General features: G+C 35.3%; 1 long non-coding RNA gene across 9 annotated transcripts; it reads right to left on the reverse strand.

Moving 5' to 3' along the window:
• Window positions 1-6,593: 6,593 nt before the first annotated feature.
• LOC149717717 (uncharacterized) lies at window positions 6,594-21,843 on the reverse strand. Of its 9 annotated transcripts, none has more exons than XR_016367438.1 (6): window positions 13,987-21,843; window positions 13,811-13,888; window positions 13,561-13,748; window positions 13,444-13,497; window positions 10,040-13,140; window positions 6,594-9,962 (listed from the first exon to the last, which is right to left on the reverse strand). It is a non-coding gene; the product is annotated as an uncharacterized LOC149717717 (long non-coding RNA). The 9 variants fall into 9 exon arrangements; XR_016367440.1 differs by having other exon boundaries at window positions 10,040-13,358; XR_016367436.1 differs by having other exon boundaries at window positions 10,040-10,789; window positions 10,854-10,875; window positions 10,939-13,748.
• Between the last annotated feature and the right edge of the window lie 1,718 nt (window positions 21,844-23,561).

Genomic DNA, 23,561 nt, shown 5'->3' on the forward strand with positions numbered 1-23,561 from the left:
GAAGTCACTTGAAGTCTTCATAAATTGTATTGAAGTCACTTGAAGTCTTTATAAATTGTAATGAAGTCACTTGAAGTCTTTATAAATTATATTGAAGTCCCTTGAAATCTTTATAAATTTTATTGAAGTCATCTGAAATCAAATACAGTTAGTGAAGTCTTTGAAGTCGAATGAAGTCTTTGATAGTTCAATTGAAGTCATTTGAAATCTGAAATCAGGTGTACAAAAATTTTCTTAGTGGTTTCCCCCTCGGTTGGATGGATAATTTTTCAATAACGTAACTTAGGAATTTGAAAATTAGGATAATCTATCTGTAAAGATATATCTTTACTTCATTAACTTAAAATTAATACACTTCTGATGACGATTTGAAAGTAAATTTTTGAACGATGCTAACGTGATTTTGAAGTTTTATATAGTTAATCATTCCCTAAATCTTTTGTTAGAACTACTACCTACACTCAAACCGTTATAACTTCATTTTGAAACTGACGAAATCAAAATCATCTACAATGATGGAATAAATATCTTTGAATATATATATATATTTTTTATTTCATTCTTGATCTATAATTTGGCATCGCTACCACCTACGGGATTTGGGATTTCCTTGGCTTTGAGTTCTTGAGGGACAACCGGTTTTTTTTTATTCAAAAAAGAAAAAAGAAAACAAAAAAAATGCCTCATTATGTGTTAAATTCAAGAATGATCGTCATCTTATGGTTTTATAACGCTATCCACACCGAGGCTCCGAACGTGTTTTCGTGATTTTGGGGCGGGTACCCATCAAAACTCTCGGTTTCGATTAGAAAGAACCCAAGAGAAAGAGAGAGAGAGAGAAATTTTCCAAACCAAAACTCGAAATCTCCCCCATTGACCTACATTTTGAATTTGGCCTAAAACGGAAAAGCAGGCGCTGTTTCTGTAATAGCTCGATTTGTATAACTTACTGTACAAAAACGTTTGTACAACGATATTAGTAACAGCTGTCCCATTAATTTGCTCGTGTGACAATAGCTTAACGGGTTACGAATAGTCTTCTTGTTAGTGCCCAAGCTACGGTGATTTCGTAAATTCAGTAACTTATTTCATTGTGAAATTGAAGCGGGGAAATAAAGGGTTGAAATATTTTGTAGGTATTGCATGCGTTTGAAGTTTATTAGGTGTTTAGTCACTTTAAGTTGAAATTAAATATAAGGTGGATTTTACCTGCAAGAATTTTTGAAATCAAAGTTCAAAGACATACAGATATGTAACCTTGGATGGGATGGGTAGTAGTTCTTGCTTTTTCGTGTGAAATAGTATAAGACAGACAATTTGCGTAACGGCCTTATATTTGCGTAATTGCAAGCATGCATCAAAGGGGCCGAAAAACGAAGTAAAGACCCATGCTAGGTAGACTATATATTTATTTGAAAGAGAGGATAATGAATATTTCAAATTGTATTTCATGATATTTGGTGTCATTGCAAACCGTTCATCAAAGGGAGGGCCGAAAGACTCGGGCTATAGGCGAACTATTTATTTCAAAGAGAGTATAATGAATATTTCAAATTGTAGTTCGTAATATACTTTCATTCGTTGAAAGAACTAAATTTTGAAATTGAAAAAAGCATTAACAATAGTTAAAATTCACCTTTGATTCCGCCATTAAAATAATTGATCATTATTTAAATTTAAAATTTATTTTTCATTAATTAGATTATATCGTGTTCTATTACACTCGTACATCGTCTAGACGTTTTGCCAAACAAACTAAAAATAAAGTTAATATAATTCTGATTAAAATATGACCTTCTTTGAAATGCGAACAGAATTCCCAGCAGACTATATATAAACTTCTGTGATAATGTTAATAACAAAACATAATAGCTCGCTGTTTTTCTAATCATTTGACGATATACATACATCCGGCGGATAACGCTGGTTTGAAATAGGCATAGTATGGTATACTGTACAAGGTGAATTTGAAAATATTTCTCCGAATTAATAGTGTATACCGGATCTCCCTGATATCATTCACTTTATAGTACTTTTTTTTAACGTATTATTCACTCTCAATTTATTTTTTTCACTCTCTCTCTCCTCTAAATGACTTAAAAATGACACTGTACGGATAGGATACGGTTTGGGATTTAATCTGTTTGTTAAATCCTCCAAAACTTTCCTCCAACACGCTGATATTTTTGCTTGAGCGTGGATGGATTACAGTCCAACAATCCACGCATGAGCCACTTGATTATCTACCGAGAATTTAAAAGAAGGGGAATTTTCGTTTAAAATTCCTGGCATAACTATACGTTTAAACATAAGTTCATAAAATATGTTCCATAAGTATAATAGAGACTTACAGCTCGAGCTAGTTCGAGAACGACAAGCGAGAATTGAAGTCCTACACTCGATGGTTAATTTTGCAGGACTTCCATCTTCCTATTTAGTCTGTACTAAGCCTTTGACATGAAGTTCCTCACCAGGTGTCGCTTTAAGAGAATCTATGACAGATTTACCCACGCCACTTCATCACACGCTCTCAGTAATCAGCGACAAACTTATGGGAACATACCTTATGAACTTATGGTTTAAATAATAGACCTGCAACCGTATCTTTATGGGGATGAATTTATTTTTTTTTATTCACGGACTGCGAGGATAATTTCATATAGAAATTTTAAAGTTTCGAATTGATTTTCTATACCATTTTCATTTTTTTCAAGGTCTTTTTTGGTAACCAAGATTAAGATGTAATCCTTTATCATGGCAGTATACCCTAGTGTAGGGTCTTGAATACCGTTGGCAATGGATGATTGGTGTACAGGGATGTTCTTTGGGTGCTCGATTTTGAGTCGAAAATTTAACTTCTATCTATAACATTTTGCCACAAGGAACACTGTTATCGAGTCATGATTTGATGAATGTTTTAGGGATGACCCCTTAATTAAATTAGAAATAATTGTCTCTGCATTTCTTAATTAAATTTGAAACGAAATTTGATTTCCCCAAGTTGGAAGTCTCTAATTTACTTGTACAGTAAAGGGTCTTTTGAATTCGCCATTTACACACATGGAGGATTCATACCATTTACACCAGGAGAGGTTACTTGGCGGACAAAAGCAGATGGGTTTGTGTCCTCCAGGTAGCCATGCAGGTCTCCTGTTATAAATGGTATAAATCCTCCATGTATTTAAAGTATCTATACACCTAAACAATTCGAACTTTCTTAACTTGTAAAACTTAGAACGTTACTTTTTCCCAAACGCAATCACGTTGAATATTAAGCTTAATTTATCGAAATCATTAGCATTCCGTAACCTTTTCGTGAGAAAGTCTTCTTGAAAGGCAGACGAAAAAAGCGTAGGTGAGCTATAGTGCAGGGGAGGGAGGAATTAAGGAAAGGGGGGGGGGTTAATTTTGAATTGTAGATTGTACATACATTAAATAAAAAGAGAAAAAACTTTAAACGTCTTTAAAATGTTAAGGAGATAATTTGGGGGCTTTAATATTAATAATGTGTTTTTTTTTTTCTCAGAGAGATCTTTTAGTGGTTCCTTTTCATTCTATCATAGTTTTTGGGTGGTTTTGAGAGCGCCTAGCTTTTTTCTCAGCCTTGAAACTTGGTGCGGCAGCGGTGAATTTAGGCTTAAAAGTTAACGTTCGAAACAGGATACAGGATGTTCCGAAAGAACATTTTCTTTATTTTTTTATACATTCGTTTCGAAGATTGTGGCGTTAAGGAAAATACCAGGGGCTCCCCTTTCACTCTCTCACTCTCTCTAAAACAACATACAACAAATTTATTTCAAATTAGTTTCCGATAGTCTCCGCCTAAAGTGAGTGTTGTTGTTTAGCGCCAAATGTGACTTGTCCATAGACTATTTCATTAATTACTTGGAAAGAGAAACAGTCCTCTGAGGTTATTTCCCTTACGCTAAGAAGCAACGCCAGACGGAGCCCTTACACGCGGAGGAGAGAGGTTAGCCGACTTACGGTGCTGCCTCTAGTGGTGCTTCTTGGCGCTAGGGTTAATAACCCAAGAAGGTAGCCTCCCCCGCCCCTGTGGTGTAATTTCTCCTCTGATTAAATTACTGGAATAGTCTATAATAGGTCTACAGCAGTTGAAGTTTCCTTAAATTATAAATCCATTTAAATTTAAATTTTTTTTAATATTCATATAATAATTGAAAGGGAATTTTTTTAAAAACAAATCTGGTATGCAAAATATATTTAATTTGCCAGCCTATTGGGTGGTTTTTGTTTTCCGAAGTAAACACGTGATAGTATTATCACCTTGATTCATTTTTTTAAATATATTAACCTTGACCTCTCCCCCATTTTCTGTTTGTTTGTCTATTTTTTAGTTGATTTCTAGTGAGTAATCGGTAGTAAGCCCTACTACCCTCAGACTGATTACACGTAACTCGTAATCGATGTATGTACAGGGAATGTGTGTGTAATTAGCTCATTTGTTGGTTCTGGAAAAATATTTGTCGCGAAAGATTTCGCTGATAACGTTATAGTTTAATTCGTAATTTTAAATTAACGGTGCGGTTTCTCGGTTCTACAACATGTTAATATCGAAACTGGATATTGGAACACGTTGCCAATTAACCAGAGGTCAACTTGATAACCTTGACCGACTCTTAAGTAACTTCTACAACAATGTCCATTCTAAGTTAATGACCCTCGGACATAATTTAATTCGTAATTTAAAATTGACGGTGCGGTTTCTCAGTTCTACAACACTTTAATATCGGAACTGGACATTGAAGCACGTTGCCAACCAGAGGTCAACTTGATAACCTTGACCGGCTCTAAGTAATCTTCAACAACAATGTCCATTCTAAGTTAATGACCCTCGGACATCGTTTAATTCGAAATTTCAAATTAACGGTGCGGTTTGTCTGTTCTACAACACGTTAACGAAACTGGACATTGAAACGCGTTGCCAACCAGAGGTCAACTTGATAACCTTGACCAACTCCTAAGTAATCTATAACAACAACAATGTCCATTCCAATTTAATAAACCTCGGACATCAATCAATCACTGCTACCTCAGCTTCAACATTTTCATAGAAAAGGTAAAACATTACCATTTTTTCTTAACCCTAATTTCATCATGCGTTATAGGCCTACACTTCAAGTTATAAAACACTCAAAAAGACAAAAGCCTGCGTATTTACCCGTTTCATAAACTGTGTACCTCATGTTTAAAACCAACCATGTAGGCCTAGTTCTTTCTATTCCGGCCCCAAGGCACTTCTCACGGCGTTTAAATAGAAATTTTTTAAAGGGAGTAGTAGTTAAGAATTTCAAACTCTCACGCGATTGAAAACGGGGCTCTCTCTCTCTCTTATTAAATGTATTTGACCCTAAGACAGTCGTGTCCTTGACCAAGAACCCTCCTCAATCGCTTCTCTCTCTCTTGAGACGTGAAAAACTTATTCCCGAAATTGCATGAACACTTCGTAACGAGTTAACTTGAAACGTCTCGCGTTTATTTTGTATCTGGTTATCGTACCCTTACTCTACTACCAAGTTGATTAGTACTTTTAGAGTTAAGGAAAACTTAGTGTCTCGTGATCTGCCATGGGAATTGTACGGAAAGGGAGACAGGAAACCATGTAGGAAATTTTTTTCGAAACGTTGTTGAATTTGTTTCCCTCAAATGTACTGTTCTGTCCTTCGCAAAGTTTTGATTCCCATGAACGACGATTGTGAATGTGATTGAGAATGGAAAGAAACTTTTTTTGCTGGAAGAACTAGAAACTCCGAACTCTAAGGTACAGATATAAGTCTTCGGTTATTCTTCGATTTCCGGGCACATTTTTATGTTTTTTTTTCTTGCCGAATTCGATGATTGTATTGTGTAACAAGTTATTTTTTGCCTTGGACACCCCACACCCCTTGAAATGTAGAATGGATGGAGGGGTTTTAGCTCTGAGATACATTGTTGACGCCGTTTTCTGATATAACCTCTATTGTATTTTTTGGAGTACTCTTAAACAAGAAGCCGCACAAAAAGTATATCAAATTTTTCTCAATGAAATCGTGAGAATTATTTACGTCTCAGATTCATATCGTTAATTTTAAAATATACTTGCTTCTAAAAAACTTGTCGTGTTGATACGTATATATATAAATATATTTCGATGGGAATTTAAAGATAGTGTCACGCCTCTGCCTTTATGGTGACATTCTTTGAAGGGATACATTGGGTTAGAATTTGTTTATTTTTAATTGAAAGAGCGTATAAAATAATGAATATATCAAAACTTGCTGAGGTTAACGGAAATAGTTAGTATAGGGCGCTGTAGGTTAGCTGTGGCATAGGGGCTAGCCACCACCCCTCTATGCAAAGTAAAGGGACCCACCTGTAAACAAGCCACAGGCTTAGTGTGGACATCCCTTCTTAGACAAAGCCTAGATTATAGATTATTATTATTATATCAATTGGAACTATGTTTCTATCTGCAATAGTAAAGATGATATAAGCAATTAAGTTAATAATATTCTGAAACTATTTTTTTTTTAAACAATAACCTGAAGTAGTACCATAAGTTCATAAGATATGTTCACCATAAGTTCGTCACTGGTTATAAACTGGAGCTTGTCATGAAGTGAGTGAGGTAGGTCATAGATTCGAGGTAAAACGACGCCTGGTGCTGAGGCGCTGCATGTCAAAGGCTTATTGCAGACTAAATAGGACCTAGATGGAAGTCCTGCAAAATTAACCACCGAGTGTAGGACTTCAATTCTCGCTTCCGTCGTTCTCGAACTAGCTCGAGCTGTAAGTCTCTGACGAGCATTACGAAGTATAGGAAGTGTCATACTTATGGAACATATCACTTATAAACTTACGGAAGTACTTAGTATACCACCATTAAATAGATATCCACGTTTATTTTTAGGAAACTCTACCCGCAAATAATCTCTCTCTGAAATTAAGTTAGGGGAGAGACTATAGGAATTTAAATGTGATATTTTAACAGAGACAATGTTTCTTACTGTCGCGACGGGTTTTTACATTATTCTAAAACTTATTAAGTAAAAAAAACAATTCGTTTAAGATTTGGTTCTTTCTTCTTCCTTGAAACTTAAAGAGCTAAACAAAACATTTCTGACGATAAAGTATAGTATACCGAGCACGGGGCTTAAAAGTTCGGGCCAACGTACTCCCTTGGCGTGCCCTATTATACTTCGGGTCAAATCCGGCCCACACTTCTCTCTCTCTTTCTCTCGTTGCTCTGGATAAATATATCAAGCGTCTATTCTTGGCGAAATCTAGATGCCGGGGGTTAGTGCTCAGTTTTTGGATTAGAAATGAGCTATATAGCTAGAAAAAAAAAAGAGAGGTAGGGGAAGTTCAGAGTTAGGAGAAGCCGGTATAGGGGAACAACCCTGGCCCCCGGTGCAGTCTGGGATAGATTTTTTTACTTCCGGAAAAATATCCTTCCAATACGTTAACAAAGTCCATTTTTCAAAGTAAGAAGTCACAGTTCTGGTTAATATAGCCGTTTCAAAAGACACGTTGGTGAAACTACGCCTTACATCTCTCTTTTTGGCGCCTGCGCTGTAGTCATTTTGTTTCATTAGAGTGCGCAGAGATGGCAATGTATCAACACCCTTGTATGGCCCAATACGATGGGTTGCCTAGCCTCCCCACTTTGTTACGTCAAAAGGTCTATAGGGTCTGGTGCGTTGACCACCTTCTTTTCATAAGACAGAACATTGTCAACAAAGACGTTAGAGTAAGGAATTTGGTGGACTGGTAAGACCTATTGAAAAGAACCAAGGTTTTTACTTCCACTTATGGACTTCTGTATGTAATATTACTTTTGGGTTCCCGTTATCCTTGCTTATCCAGGGCACTGCACTCCTGTATGAAGCCATCCCTGGTCCTTGCCTGCACCCACCACCGTGAGAGGAATTAAACGCGCCCCCCCCCTCTCATTCTGTTCCAGCTTCTATTCCATTTAAAGGTATTATCCCTAGGATGCAGGGAGTAGCAGATCTCTCTCTCTCTCTAGCTTGCTTTTTTTGCAGCAGATTGATTAAATAGGACGTTTTAAGGTCCTCCTCTCCCCTGGTGGCGTTCTGCTCTTCTCAATATCCTTCGATTTGTGTCCTACTGTACCGTTGTTACTTGACTTTAAGGAATACCAAGGGGAACTATATATTTTGCTTGGGTAATGGTGAAAAGTAATGTTGGGTTTATGGTATGGGATTTGCATTCACCCCATCTTCTAGGTCGATCTGTGTGTGTGTGAGCTTAGGTTTATTTTTATCCCCTGGATTTTTGCTTTTCCGCCTTGGGTATTTTTTCTTTTTCTCTCTCTCTCTCTTGCCATTTTGTGTTTTGAGTTAGATAAGGAAATGGGGAATGAAATGAATGAAGAACGAATAGGCATAAGAGAGACTATAGATTGTTAAACACGGTTTGATTGAACTCCCCCACGTGTTCCATTAATTACTTGCGAAGAAACCCAACACACAGGGATGGAGGTCGCCATATTGGGTTATTTCCCCTAGCGCTAACCAAGAGGCAACGCCAGACGGACCCCGAGTTTACTTTACACGTGGAGAGAGGCTAGCCAACTCGCGCTGCCTCTGGTGGGGCTTCTTGGCGCCAGAGAAATAACCTAAGAAGGTGACCTCCCCGCTCCTGTGGTGTTTGCCTTTCTTCTGTAATTAATTTAATGCTCTATTATAAGTTAGAAAAATTTACAACTTCATTGACATTGTCGTAAATGAAGTACCTTTTTTTAGAAGGCCTAGGGTCAGGAATTTTGCAAAGGACCTTCAGCCCTTGACCAATGAAATTAAGTTATTTTCTAGTGACGTAAAGTTCCACCATGAAGGCTGTTGTATTTAGGAACTGTCGATCGAAAACATGTCATATTTATACGAGATTCAATACATCCACCTTTAACCTTTTGAAAAAATTCTTTTCTAATAAATTGGGCAAACCCAATATGGTATTTTCATTAGAATTTTTTTTTTAAAAAATATTCCATGCTTTCAAAATTTAGTTGAATAGCTTTCAATCTATGCTTCCTTTCAATCTCGCTTATTTGTATAAAGTTCAAAGTTCACCACGATATTTTGTATTGTTTGCGAAGATACCCTAACCAATTTAAATTTTGAAAAAGAGAACTTCAAATATACCTTTGAGTATTAAGAAGTTTAGCATCTAATAACCAACCAAGGCTTAAGTAAATTAAACAATTGATAAGAAACCGCGGGAAAGGTAAACTCGGATATAATATAACCAGGTGTTAGATGAGTACCTATCCCGGTTATAACCACACGCACACGGCACTCTGTTCTGTGGCACGTGTACTTGGCGGAGTGAGCTCTTATATAATTCTCTCAAATAAGAACGACCGCGCCTTTCCCCCCTCTCTCTCCCCCCCACTTATTGCTCCACGCGCGCTTCAGGTAGATCAGAAGGTAACCGACAAAATGATAAAGAAACCCTACGATTTTAATCGCTATCATTTCATAAATTAGTACAACAGTCGTAAGCCTTGGATAAGTACTTTAATCGTATACCAAGAAATATGCGGTAACACAGTTTATTTGCACTGAACACTCTGTTTGAGAATCATAATTTCGAGGGGTTGGAATGTTTTTTTAAAAATTAATTCAAATACTATTGCAAAACCTACAGGTCTCGTTATCTTTAGAAATAAAGACGTCTGTTGTTGGGTCCTTTTTGAGTCAGTTAGTCGAGTGCTAGTTCAAATTGAACTACTAGCGTTATTTTGGCTCAACAAAAGCCTGGCAGCACTTTAGAAACTGTAAAAAACAAACCTTTAGGGAAAAGTTTTTATGCATTGATTGGAAGAAGGCCTCTCAAATAAAACTGTGACCAAAGCTGATCCAAAGTTCCCAAATGCGATCATTAAGAAATTCAGGTCACAATCCTGATTAGGGACTTGTTTCATCAGGAAATATTCTGAGCTCGTAAATTCAAATTCCTTATCTATATTTACTTTAGTGTGTTTTTAATATTGCACTTCGTTTAAGAAGTTTCCTACCCCCTGTTCGATATAGAGTATAGCAGATGTTTCATTCTAAAATTCGTATCGGGGGCATCAAGCTGGTCAAGTCCAAAAAGTTATTAAAACTGGAATGCGTCGTGAATCCACTCGATGCAGTTCAGTTCTACAAGAAACTCGATTAATTATTTCATACGCCGAATTTGATTAGGTTGCTTTTAATATATACGTAAGAGGCCAGCCAGAGATATATTTGAAAACCATATGTTGTTTTAGAAATGTATATTACAGTTTCTACCTTGAGCCGGAGCAGAAGGCAGAGGAAATTAAGAATCTTCTATAGGGATATATGACCTTTAAATATAGTTAAGAAGAAAAACCTCTAAAAACTTCCACTGATATGTAATGATACTTCTAGTTCACCTTGGCAAAAAGGAGCGTTTCTAAAAATAAATTTTCGGTAAAAGGCGTATATAGTTGTTAGTTTTATATTTGGCAAAGGTAAGATACCATTAGCGAAGGAGAAAAAGACTGATTGGTAACAGTTTTTTTAAGTAGGCCTACTTAATTCTATGATTTAAACTTGAAATACTTAAATGGTAACATCGTCGCCACTCTTATCTGTTAATCCTCCACAATTTCGAAACACTGGATCAATAAACAAAATGTTCTATCGAAGAAGGACCTTGCATTTAAGGGTTTTTTCCATGAACTTGCAAACTCGCTTATATGACAGACTTGGGTTGGTTATTTCATCATTTTTGACATCACGTACATTCATCTTTCGTCCTTGAAAGATTTAATTTGGACGTGCAGTTCTGGGTTTATCTTCAAATTTAGTGATCGAACTTACAATTTCAGGGATACAACGTGCCCTATTGATAATAATATAAATAAAATTAACTTGGAATTCGAAATTAGGCTAATATAACTATAACCTGAACTTAAATGTTGTTCAGAACGTAGTGTACATATTTTTTTACGTTAGTAGATAGTATGTGTACAAGTGTTGCCAGAGCCATTTGCGACGTGTGCAATTCTACACAACAGACTTGCAGTATTCTGTTCGATTCAGTTCCAAACTGAATGATGCAGGAGATACTCTAATAACCAATTACTGTAGCAACCCTGATAAGCTCATGCATGGAAATACTTATTGAAAACGGCATTATGTAAACCAATTCTGTACAATTATGTATACATATAGTTTTAGAGAGAGGGAGGTGAAGTATTTTCACGAATAACAGCTGCAATGTAACGATCGAATCGGAGCTAGAATTCTCTGTAAAAAGGTCATCTGGAGGAGGGGGAGAACTCTGAGAACCTTCTTGCACAGAGGAACTAACTAGCTTTGGCCAAGGACCTCCATAGCTGTTTCCGTCCCACAGTCTGACGTAAACCCAATTTGTTTCGTTTGTGCGAAGTAAACCAATAACGCTTATTCCTAATTCAGTTTCCTATATTGAATATGTAAATATTTAAAACTATCCCATGCATGCATGCATGTACAGGGTATTTCTGAAATATCTGTTAGAAATTAAGGGGGGTGTTATTTGGGTGCACCATTTCTAGAAGTCCTGTGATATTATGCCCTAAGGGACACAGATAACGAGTTAAGATTGTCCAGAATGGTCGCCAGTATAACCAACTATACTTCGGTCCTCCCATTATTTTTTGGGGGGGAAAAACACCCTGTATATGTATATAGAATGTAAACAAGAAAATTCTAAAACGTAACTTACCTTTTAATTATAGATATTTTGAATTTTAGACTCATTAATAATTTTATGTGCAGTTATTAAAATACCAATATTTATGTTTGATATAGATTGGAATGCAACTTTATCGAGTCAGACTGGGGGTTATAGTTCAACACACTCTTAAATGCTTTCATACACCATATTTATCATTAAAAATACATTTTCCATCCCCTAGGACTTGAATATAATTATCTAGGCCTAGAAATTAATTTTCTAGTTCGGCTGCAGTTCGTTGTTCTAGGTTATTCCCATATAAGACCAAAACTTTAGTAATAGCACCCCCTTTATGCGGCTTCGTATTCCGTAACACCACTAAAGGTATAACCCGCTATTACCTTAAATTTTTCAAGTATTTTAGTAATTACGCCTACTCATTTTGATGTAAAATTTTCAACTCGTATTTTTATCATACTCCTTTTTTAACGATTGCAATGCCAATCCTTTAGATACTTGTTTTGAAATCCTGGATGCATGGAGTTAATTATTATGAATATATTCAATTTTACAAAGAGATGTGTATGATTGACACAAAATAAATAAATTATTGCACCTGGTGATTAGACGCCAAATAATTAATAATATAATCAAAATAATTGTTTGTATTTTACTGGAGTAGTACTTTATTGACCCCTAGTTGCCACCATTCCAAATAATTTTGACCCCTTTCTATGTTTTCACATCATAAATATTATATATACAAAAGTTAACTATTTTAACCACTCCGGAATATGTTTCACTACACTTAACCTTTGTGATTAAAACCAAAACAAGTTAACTTTTATATTAACTATTAAAATTTACTTGCCTTTTCCATAAAATTACAAAACAAAGCCTGTTTAATTTTAACTTTCCTAACATTTAAGGTAAAATTTAATTAACTCTTATAAAATTCATAATTTATATCCGAATTTGGCCATATTAAAATGATATATACTTCCGCGAGTTTACCTCTAGGCACGCTATGTTTTAAATGACTTAATTATAAAGTCCTTGTTGATGTTTATTAATAAGTTTCTTTTTTGTTCAACTCGAGTAAAACTTGTTATCTCTATTTATCACGGACTTTAGCCAAATTTACTGATGTTTACAAAGTCCGGATGAATGAAATTAGGCTTAAGTTTTCTTGTTTACGACACGTACCGTATCTAATCGTTTGGGGGTGAATCCGGGGATGGGCGCGAGCGCCATCATCACGCGACCATGGCATGGACGACCAGTCACGTGATGTTTATGATTTCCTTTTTGGCACGTGACATCGTCCCGCCAAATTAACCACTGTTAAAGATAGGTCTGTAGGGTGTCTTGGTCTTTAATATCAGAAGGAGAAACACTTGAAGTAACGAATTGTTAAATAGTTCGATGTTTGAACACCACATTTTCCTAAGACAGAACATTGATGGGTATATGGACATCAAAGACAACAGACAATACGGACTGGTAACACTGAATCCCTGTCTACTGTCTTTGGATCCACATATAGAGTAGTGGCACTCCATGTTAACTACCCATAGAGCTTAATACAGTCAAAGGCAAGTAGGTGCCATTACTCTATACTATCTCTATACTAGTTTAGAAATTTCCTCTTCAGCTGAAGTTATCTTAAATTATATTTTTAGTTGATATAATTACGGGTTTAGCGTTATATTCCCCTTCAAAAACTGATGATAAAGAATTATGATTTACCTGAACCACGTGACCAGGGCGTTTTCCTTTATACCTTACGAAACTCGGCTATACCTGACATTTAGTAATTTCGTTTTTAACAATATGTACGGGATTAGAATTAACAATTTATAATACTTATAAATTAACAAATATATCCTCTCTCCCTCTCTCCAGTGATTAAAATTGTAGTGGCACTCTTTGTATAAATTCAATTAACCCTTCCATTGAAAAGGGCGTTCATCTGCCATTAAGGATTCATATTTTTGAAATTCAAATCGCGTGTGAGTTGAAATTTAAAATTTCTATTCAACGATATTATACGTCTATTCGCGAAATAAAATAAATTAAGTTACTAGTATTTAAATTACTATTCAATTTTAATTACTGTATTGAAGAAACGCCAGTAGCGACTAGTGAGCTGCATCACATATACAAAAAGGCGACACAGTTTTGACGTCACACCCTGTCAAAAATGGTGTATTTTATTTTCGTGTTTTAAATTATTTGAACATTAAGTTTTATCAGAAGTATATAATACTTCTCTTCAGTTATAGAATTCACCTTACGGTGCGATCCCCATCTGTAGTTTGATGAGCGGGAGAGCAAACAAAAAGGGGCGAGCCTGGGAAGAATGACGTTACATAACAAATGTATTAAGATGATACAGAGTGGCATCCTTCTTCTATTATCCCCTTCTGGTTTTATATATAACTGAAGACTTTGGGGCTCAATTTTGACATTATCAGGTATTGAAAACTATCAAAAACTTAATACTGAAAATGATACCCAGAATTCCTAGAGTGAAAATTAATAGAATATTAGACATTTTTCACTTTGACAACCTCTATTTTGTCCTTCAAGTTACATTTGAGTTTAATTTCAATTTCTAGATACAGTAATTAAACTAATTTTGAAATATAATTTCGTACGAGTTCATCAACCCGGAATTAATTTCAATGACGACAATTAATTGTCAATTAATTTGCAATTTGCCCTTGGTTCCTCCTAACTCTAGCTGCTTCGGGACACACTAAAAAAAATACATGAAGAATTGCAGTAAATTGTAAAAGAAATCTGCCCCAAAATCTTATATATCCAATTCACAAGTAATAACAGTTGTTGGTAATATCCTAAGATTTGAAGATGACGGAGATGGGGGGTATAGTTAAAGTTCCTTGCCTCCCCGTTAGCTCACGGTTAGAAACGGTCACCATCTGCTTTCTTAGGGGATGTTAGCTATATACCAGGTGAGCTCCTTTTATCACCTGCGACAGTTGAGAGAGAGAGATTACCTTCCTCTCTCTCTCTCTGGCGTCTATTTAAATCTTGCGGTTCTTTCCGAGTTTCCTTCTCTCTTAAAACATGATTGGCTTCATTTAAATTTACGTCATTTCTTGACCTCTCTCTTTCTCTCTCTCGTGTCCTCGATAAGGTATCGGACACTTTCCAGAGTTGCCAAGCAGTGATCAAGGGGGGGGGGGGGGGAAGAAACGTGGTTGACCCGGAAAAGGTATTGAATATTAAATATGGGATTTAAAGGTTAGGTTGGAGAAAATCGTGGAAATTGATTTTAGTCTGTTTATGAATTTATAACGTAAAAATAAATGTGTTTTGCTCTAAAACCAAAAACTGTAGAATTATATTTTGCAACCATACCACATAGTTTCTCCACTAGAGGGTGTTTTTCAGGTTCCCCCAGTGTTGTCAGGCCGTTGGAGATTCAAGAGATTGCAGAGAGAGAAAGAAAGGCATAGCAGTTCAGTTTCACAAAGCACTTAAAGAGGGCCTGACAACACTGCACTGAGGTTTAAGCTTAAAGAGGATGCAGGGAGAAATTTTCCGTAGGAAGTGTCCGACTCCTCTGTGTTCTGATGAATTTAAGAATGGGTCCCACTATCATTCATCTTAATCAGGAATAAATAATAAGTGCCTACAACCTTTTTGTCAAATTTCTTAATCTCGACATACTCCTTTACCAAAGATTCAAAGTTTAAAGTACTTACTATTTCACGATGGTGTTTTTTTATCAGAACTAATTATCAATAAGTTCTAAACACTCGGTGTATATATTTCTTTCTTTTAAGATACACTTCCACTTTGATAGTCTAAGACGTTTTAGTCTGGAGATAGGAGACGATAGTTCACCCCCTCCCCTCGTTTTTCAAAATTTTACATGGAGGACAAAGTAGTCTGCAACGTGTTTTAGGACTCCAAGTAGCTTACCAATCAGTTTGGGAAATTGCATGCACACTTCTTTTCTTCCAAAGCCAGTTTATTAATTGATCATGGTAGTTTTTATGTTCAAGAAGTGGGGAATAATAGTCCTTGGGACCACTTTTTTTAATTTTAAATCCATTATTATTATTATTATTGAGTAGGGGGCTCGCGCCCTAGCACCAATGCCATAGGCGTATTGTGCGCCCTCGTATTCAGGCCTTGAATAGACCCGTAGCCACAGCCTATTTTTAAATCCATAGGGAAGCTATAGAGGGGACCGGTCCTGATACTACTTTATTAAATGCAAATGATGATCTATTGGAAAACTAAGTAGGGACTAGTGCCAAGTTCTAGTTTAATATTTTAAGAACAAATTTAAAAAGTTGGAATCCTAGTGGTATGAATCTTCCCTCCTAGACTGAAAGATGTGTATAGACTCCAGTGTCAATCTTCTTAAAAGATTACTTCATCAAATTTATGCCTAGTATAGTTTTACATTTCCGTAAATTCATAATGTTATATACTTCTTGTTGTAGCATACATACATACATACATACACTTTCCCTTTTTTCAGGTTTAATAAACGGTAATATGCAGTTGGATATATTTTTCTAAATGTTTACTCTGGAAAAATTTGACGTTTAGCGCGTGACATACGTGTATGTATATAGTATGCCGGAGCATACGCCGCGGTCATACATAGTTCTCGCCGAGAGAGATCGGTGAACTATGATTTACTATTTTTCCCCATAGCGTGATTGTACGTACGTACAGAGCCGCTGTTTGGCTCTGCCGAGTGTAGTTGTATTGTAAACTAACTGCATGCCTCGTGCAATTTTATACATATATATATTTTCAAATCTTTCTTTTTGGGTGATTGTACTTTGTAGTCATTCTTCCCCTACACAACTAGGCCTAGAACCTCTCCATTCCCTCTACAAACAATAATCTTTCTCTCTCTCTCTTTTATACTTATCAATTTTGTTCGCTCCCTTCAAAAACTTCTTAATCCCCTCCCCCTTCCACTCAAAATCTCGTCGAAATCTACGCAGCTGCGCTAATAATATTCCTCTGAAATTTATTGCAATTAAATTTCTTTTCTTTCTTTTTTATTTATTTATTTTTTTGTCAATAATCTCAACAACGGTGTGGCGCCCCTGAGGTTTTTTCTTTTGTTTTACTTTTGAGTGTTCTTAACGGAAAGCGTAGTAAGTATTCGAAGAGGATTTGGGGGGCTCTTTTAGAATAGAGATGGTCTCATAGCCCTGTAATGATAATTGCAAGTCAGAGGAGTTCGTTAGTATTTGCGTTTTTGATTTAGAGTCAAATTAAGAGAATGAGCGTAATCGGCTTTGGTAAGGTCATTTGACCCCAGACTTATGAAAGTATTATAGGGCTATGATAGCTTAACATAGCATGAGGCTTGTCAAATGTGCTTCGAACCCAGACTTATGAGAGTATGATAGGGCTATGACAGTGTAACATTGCGTGAGTTGAGAGAGTGAAAATTTAATTTCTCGAACCCCTTGATGTGTATTGTGTTCGCCTTATGTGTCGAAAAATGGAAAATACTTAGAAAAGTCTTTTTTGCAATCTCTAATTTAACTATTTTACATCTTTAAGAATCGTGAAACTTCCTGCAAAATAACGATTTTCCGCAACTTTGCTGGCTTTATGTAAAATCTATTAGTTTGAGTTAATTAGATCGCCGAACACGTGACTTATGAACTTATCATTGACGTATGAGTTACGAATTTAACCCACTAGAAGTAAAAATCATAAATAAAAATAAAAACCCCAAGTTAAACCTCAAATAACCTGTCTTAAAATCTTTAAACGTCCATTTCAATGACTCCTACCTACACTACAATAATCCACATAAATACACTTTAATAAATTACAAGGCAAACTTTCCCGCGATTGTCTTCTCTCAATATATATTTTTTTCAATTTATTTCTTGTGATTTGCTGAAGGAATACTTATTAGTTATTAAAATTTATACACAATAGGTCTTATGATCAGAGTTCGTAGTCCTATGTCATAATTTCTTTTTATTACATATTATTATATATTCTTATTCTTATTTTCTAAACGTTTTCGGTTTTCTCTATCTGAAAGACGTTGAACTTAGCGGTATAAATCGCGTCACATTTTTATATTCTTTATAGAGATTAAAACCTCGTATAATCATAAGTTTATAAGATATATTCCCATAAGTGTGAGACTACCTATACTTCGTAATGGTAGACTTACAGCTCGAGCTAGTTCGAGAAAGACGGAAGCGAGAATTGAAGTCCTACACTCGGTGGTTAATTTTGCAGGACTTCCATCTAGTCCTATTTAGTCTGTACTAAGCCTTTGACATGCAGCGCCTCATCACCAGGCGTCGCTTTACCTTGAATCTATGGCCTACCTCACTCACTTCGTGACAAGCTCCAGTTTGTAACCAGTGACAAACTTATGGGGAACTTATCTTATGAACTTATGGTGTATATTCCGTACTGAAGTCTAGACTGTCGGTTAATAAACTTTATGTCAATTTTGTTGAAATATTTGTATGAAAAGGAGAAAAAAAGAAAAGAACACAAAATAGACTTATATTTAAACATACGAATTCAATAGACTTATTATTTTTTTTTTTTTTCATTCTATTGAGAACAAATGTGATTTAAAAGGCAGGGGGGGAAGAAGGTACTTTTATCACCGAGTCTATTAGTGATTAAATGACATTTAACAAGATTGATTAGAATCCGATCAAATGTGTTTTTGTTTTTAGACGATTTTTAGGTGTACGCCAAAAGGTTTAGTAGACGGTTTTTTGTTTTTTTTATATAGATGTGTGGGGATATGAGTCCCTCAAATGAATCCTACACGTTATGGCGCGTTTTCAAAGTTAAATACATATGTAAATGTGTTTTGACGTAATTTAAATTTTTAGGGAAGTTTTTAGAGAGTTTATTGAACGTTCTCTTCAAAAGTAGACGACATTATATGGTGTTAAAAGTAATTATGAAATGGTTTTTTTTTCAGGCTGCGTGTTTTACAGTTTATTGAACTTAGTTCTCGATAAGTTTCTTCTGATAGTTAAGAGAAATAGACGAAATTTGTTAGTTAACTAAAATAGGCGAAATTTTCTTATAGTTAACTAAAATAGGCGAAATTTTCTTATAGTTAAGGAAAATGGACTATATTTTAATTTTCTGATAGTTGAAAAAAATAGACAATTTTCTAATAATCAAGAAAATAGGCCAAATTTTCTGACATTAAAATTTGCCCAGTTATGTATTGCATATCTATAAGTACTGATGTTAGTTCTAGGAATATTGAACTAATTTTTGCATAACGGTTAGAAATCGGGGTTAATGTGTGTTTATAAATAAATAAATAGATAACTAGATTGCATTTACGTAACTGTATTTCTTAAAACGCATGACACCCATAAATAATACTTCTTATACTCGAGATAATACCACGTTATCTATTAGAAATGTATCCTTTTTCAGAGAGCGAGAGAAAGAGAGAATTTCAAGCCGTATATTAATGAGTACCTATAGATTAATTCGAGCCTCTAAAAACTGCGTAGTCAGTATAAATTAACAAAAATATAAAGTTTAATACATTTTTCTCCCTTAATTTTTATAAACAAATCGCGAATGGAATTCGATTTATCTATGATGACGTAGTAGTGACGTATAAACTTCGTGAATATATCCTGGAAATGTATTTTGTTTATAAAGTGTCCTTGCAATATTGCCTACGCAACACACTGCATACTTTTAACGTATTTATTGATTTACGAGTACAGCTATTTGCAGCTACTACAAACCTATCAATGAAGTTATCCCCTCTCCAGATCAGTTGCAACAACAGCTTTTATTTCGTTAGGTTTTAATGTCTATTTATATAACCAGGGAATGCTCGCGAATCTTTTATCAGGCTAACTATAACGGACACAGAAATCACTGATAAACATAACCGTTTTTCGTCACTAGTGACATTTATTTCCTATATATTATTGCCACCGCAACCTATTTGAAGGGGGGGGGAGTATTAAAATCTGGGCTGCTGTAAAAACTCTACGCAACATTTCCTCTAACTCTCCTACTCACTAAAAAACAGCTGTGTTTTGTTATTTTTCATTTCATTGGTAAAAAGAAATTTGGGGGAACATTCAGTCCCAGTCTGTCTGTCTTTTCGAAAGCGTTGAACTTCGAATTATTTTCCTAGAATTTTGAATTTCTCATCCTACTCGTTTCATACTCCCTGTCACCGACCGACTCTAAGCCTAATTTAAAACTCATCGATATCAATTCCAAAATTTTTACTATTCGATAATCTTGCCTGAAATGTTTCGCGTGTATTGTGAATCAAAATCAATATATTATCGTTTTAATATCGATTCCAGTATGATATGTTTTTCGTCCCCAATAATTTAAGGATTTGATCTCTCGTGTCCTACGTAAAAGTTCACAAACTTGCGCAAAAGCAAAACAGAATTTCTCAAGTCTATTTATAAAGTCTCTAAATCTGAAACGTAAAACGGAGTTACGCAATATCTGAAAAGGAAAAAAGTCCTCTCTCTCTGAAGCGAAATTTCTTCTCGGAATAGAACCACGGGAACTTAAGGCAAAACGAGGTCTTTGCCTCGAACGGGTTAGAGGTTTACTTGACTGTTTTGCAGGGAAACTTCAATGGAAAAACAACCTCGGGTTGTGGTAGGGGTAAAACGTTGCTAGGTCTCTTAGCGATTGAAAGATTGTAAACAGGGTTTTTTAGTTTTGCTGAAATGGGTCCAAATAGTTACGCAAACATTCCACTCGTGTTTGTTTTCAAAAGAAAGAAATTCAAAGCCTTAAAACACTTACTTAGTTCTGATTAAGTTAACCCTAAAATAGCCCTCGTCTTCTCTACTAAGCCTAATTCAAACTCTTTCTAATAGACAAGTTGCTAAGCTAGGATTAGATAAAGCTGCTGCTGATGGTGGTGATGTTTTCTAAAAACAAACTTTTAAGCAGGCTATAATTATTGCTACATATTCCAATTACAGAAGCATCCAGTCTGGAATAATCAAACCTATTTAAATATTTACGACCATAAGTTTATAAGACATGTTCCATAAGTATGACACTAACTATACTTCGTAATGCTAGAGACGTACAAGCGGGAATTGAAGTCCTACACTCGGTGGTTAATTTTGCAGGACTTCCATCTAGCTCCTATTTAGTCTGTACTAAGCCTTTAACATGCAGCGCCTCAGCACCAGGCGTCGCTTTACCTCGAATCTATGACCTACGTCACTTCATGACAAGCTCCAGTTTGTAACCAGTGACAAACTTATGGAACACGAATTTATGTTAGGACTTATTGTTACCAAGGCCAGATTAAGGGTTAACGAAAACTGAGTGTTCCCGCGCGTTTCTTCATTCCTTTAAAATAGGCTCTTGCACGATTGCACCAAGTTTGTCAATGTTTTCGAAATCTCTCTCTCTCTCTCTCTCTCTCCAGACTTCTTTCTCATTTTTAAAAAAACAAACAAAATTCCTGCTCTATATCTTTTTCTCAAGGATAATTAGGCTTAGCAGTTCTAAAGGCTGCAGCCAAGTCTTGGACTTTTTCCTTCCGCTATTTCGTACAACATTTATTATTTCATAAAATAATTAGGCTAGGTTCCAAATGACGAAAAGAGTTTTAGGCCTAAAAATTAAGAAACACGATATTCATCATTAATACTTGATTTTGGACCAGATACTGAATTCGAATGTTGATGAAGCCATAAATTTAAAACGAAATTCAATACCTCCGTGGCTTTTAAAAATGATTTTAAAAACTCAATCCAGAGTTCATTTAAACAAATTAAGTTTCAAATTTATATTTAAAAAACATTTAGGCATCAATAGAGAGTGTTTTGAAATTAAGAGTTTATAACAACGGTACGAAGCTTAAAGTTCATAATCTTTATTTATTAAAATATTATCAACCTTGGATTGAGTGCGTAAATTTATGTAAATACCCTTGTTTCTATGACGAACTTTAACCTTCTAAGAGTGTTACTAGTTTGAACTCAATAGTAACTCGCCTAGTCATCGAAATATTAAAGATAAACATTAAAATTAGTAATAAAACTAGTCACCTTTTCTTGTTAGCGCTGTTAAAGGCGGGGAAAAGCATTTAAACCCCTTTCACTGAGATAAATGATATCATATTATCTATCTATATCTATATAAATCAAAGTCCTGACTGACTGACTGACTGACTGACTGACTGACAGACTGACAGATAATCAACGCCCAGCCCAAACCGCTTGCCCTAGAAGGCTGAAAATTTGCAGGAACGTTACTCATAAGTAGTAGGCGCGTACTAAGAAAGATTTTTCCAATCCGCCGCCATCTTAAAAAATGGCGCCCAGAAATGTAAAAAATCTTCTCTATGCAATTAAGTACGCGCGTTTCAACCGATTTCACAAATATTTTGTACACTGGTTTGCTTTAACCTTAAGACGGGCTGAATGGTCTTTCGGGTTCGATTTTTCGCCATCTTTTAAAATGGCGCCCAGAAATGTAAAAAATATTCTCTATGCAATAAAGTCCGCGCGTTCCAACCGATTTCACAAATATTTAGTACAATGGTTTCCTTTAACCTATAGACGGGCTGGATGGTATTTTGGGTTCGATTTGTTGCCATCTTTTTAAATGGCGGCCAAAAACTTAAAAACCCTTAATGTCCGCCTGAAAAGTAATAAAAAATATCCCGACGGGCTGACGGACTGTGCCGAGTGCCTTCGCTTCTAGGGTGCCACAAAAATATTAGTCATCAGTAAAATCTACACATTCTTTATATCATTTTAGATGGAAGTTCTTATTACACGCGAGCGACGCCGCGGGTAACGGCTAGTAAATGATATTTTCGTTATGCATATAAGAAATTCGCAAAAAGACGATTTCCAAAGGAGTTGTTGCAAAATTATGTCACGAATTTTCCTAAAAGTGAGAAATATTAAACTCGTGTTTCATTCAGGGTATTGGCAGATCCCTCCCTTTGTAAATACTAAAACCCTAAGGCAATATAAGACCCGTGCCACATGACAATTTAATCTAGCTTTATTTGAATAATAATGTTTAATAGTTCAGCTTGGCGCCCGTAAAGTTTTTTTCTGGAATAATCGGAAATAATTATGTGTTCTGGGAAATGTAATCCAACATTCGTAACGCAAGCGTTTTTAGACACGTAAAAGGATTTAAGTAGATATAAAATAGGCTTATGAGTTACGTTGTTTTGCTTGTATTATTGTTATGAAGTCGCTTTTGTGAGCCATAGCTAATTCGGAGAAAAACAAGGCTGGAATAAACGTTTTAACTGCGAATGCAATATGGAAATTTGAAAACCCTGCAGGTTTAGAAAAGAGGGAGAGAGATATTGTGGAAATAAATAATAGAAACGTTTTACATCCAGTTTGGAAATTGAAGCGATATAATTTTTCCACGGAAATTTTTAATTATTCAAATTAATACGGTTGTTGATTCATTTCATTTGAGGGTTTCATGGTAAAAACATGACCATTTTCAACAATAAAGGGGTAGTTTCAAGTATTTATTTATAACTCGTGTTCATTTAGAAACGGGAATTACTCGAATTGAACACAAACTCATATGGAGTTGATTCTATTTATTTATTTCAATTATTCATTTAATACGGTAGTTGATTCAATTCATTTGAAGATTTTTTTGGTAAAAAGATGACCATTTAAATAATAACGGGGTAGTTTCAAGTATTTATTTATGAATTGTGTTCATTTAGAAACGGGAATTACTCGAATTGAACACAAAAACTCACATGAAGTTAATTGTATTTATTTATTTTTTATTTTTTTAAATTGCCCAACTGTTTAATATTTCTTTTTTATTAAGTTTTAATGTTCTTT

Source organism: Phalangium opilio, unplaced genomic scaffold (assembly GCF_054372755.1).
Source record: "Phalangium opilio isolate 3A_F unplaced genomic scaffold, DU_Popi_V2 ptg000003l_1, whole genome shotgun sequence".
Classification (NCBI taxonomy): domain Eukaryota; kingdom Metazoa; phylum Arthropoda; class Arachnida; order Opiliones; family Phalangiidae; genus Phalangium; species Phalangium opilio.